Genomic DNA, 1,626 nt, shown 5'->3' with positions numbered 1-1,626 from the left:
GAGATTCTGGGCCTCTGTAACACGGTTTTTTGGACTTTGCTCCATATCAAAGCATCGGATGTAGCTGAAAGTTGACATATGTATATTTTACAACCACACACAAATTTTGTCAACATTATCAATTACCTAAAACCGATAGTTTTAATTTTTATAGAGTAAAAATTATTTAGCCGACGCCATGGCCAATTATTATGAGCCAAGGGTCGAAAAACATTCATTACGTAAGCAAGGTAAACACCGTTTTACGAAATGTTGCCCCGCCCATCCACCATACAGAAACTCATTCACCTTGTTCCATTGGCTCTGAAACCCATAGCAATCAAGAATGGCCAACAGGATTTGGAATTGTCCCCGTGGTTGCAAAACTGCAGTTGTCTTACGACTTGCAACTTTATACAGTCAAGAGAAAGCCCCTGGCCATACTTACTATAGCCTGAATAGGTAATTATTCAGTTTCTAGTTTCAGTCCAATGTTTATGGTCTGATTTGCATTTAGCGTAACGTCATCATAATACTTGTAATGTCATTCAGGATTTTGAACATTTCCATTAACTATTCACTATGTCACCAAGAGATAGAGAAAGAGAGTGATTGTATGTAAGTCTCTATATAACTATTTTTTGTTAAAATAAGATTTTTATCCAAAGTAAATACAAGCTTATAGGTGCTAAAATCTCCAGCAGACCAACGAATCACGCTATAATTTTGTTTCTTCTTCTTTAGGCCGTACGACCGTGTTGGATATAAAGACTTTATGAATGGCAGTAATAGCAGTGATATACATGAATTAAACGTTTAGGCCAACTGCTGGGATGCTTGAGGATCATTTAGCACTTTTTACAACTACTCGAGAAATGAGTTTTTATAGCCAGAAGTTAAATTTTCTAATCCAACAATGCCCATGATAGCCTTCAGTGTTATCCTGAATTATAACGAGGCCAAAAGTGAGTGAAGCCCATGAAGTCATCATTCTGACGATAATTACTAGTGAAGGTTTAAAGCCAAAATACGGTACCGGCTATTTTTTTTTTCAGTAAATAGGTAGATAGCCAATAAATAAAAATTGCTTGACATTGGATATAACAGTTATCAAATCAAGCTTGTCTACTATGTTTTTGAAAATTGCCTACTATTCCCTACATCTTGTCAATCTGATTGTGACCTATAAAGTAGACTGTAATTTCTTAGGAAACTTATTTTGGGAGTTACACTAATAATGGAAGTGTTTTTGTATTTATTAACATACTTTGTTGGTTTGTTCATTATGACAATTATCAGTGGAGAGATTTCAGAGTTCATAAAGGTGTACTGCTTTGCTTGTATTTAAATTTTTATGTCATTGTTGCCAGAGAAAGAGGGAAGAAATGCTGTCAAGTTACGTAACGAGTGTGTTCGAAACCTTTTCTCTGAGGAAGTTGGCCCGTCTTCAAAAAATGTCACTTTTACATTATAAGTACCAAATTTATTCAACCAACGTAATGCAGAATGAAGTCAAAATTTATGTGTAGATATAATGTGTATTCTGAATAAGCGTTATATTTAAATGAAATGCATAAATAAAAAGTTATTGCGAAAAAACCGTGTTCCAGAGGCCCTGAATCTCATAGTAGTTGCCTTTTATTTGCT

The sequence above is a fragment of the Macrobrachium nipponense genome, chromosome 38, assembly GCF_015104395.2.
Source record: "Macrobrachium nipponense isolate FS-2020 chromosome 38, ASM1510439v2, whole genome shotgun sequence".
Lineage (NCBI taxonomy): Eukaryota > Metazoa > Arthropoda > Malacostraca > Decapoda > Palaemonidae > Macrobrachium > Macrobrachium nipponense.
This window is presented reverse-complemented; position numbering follows the sequence as displayed.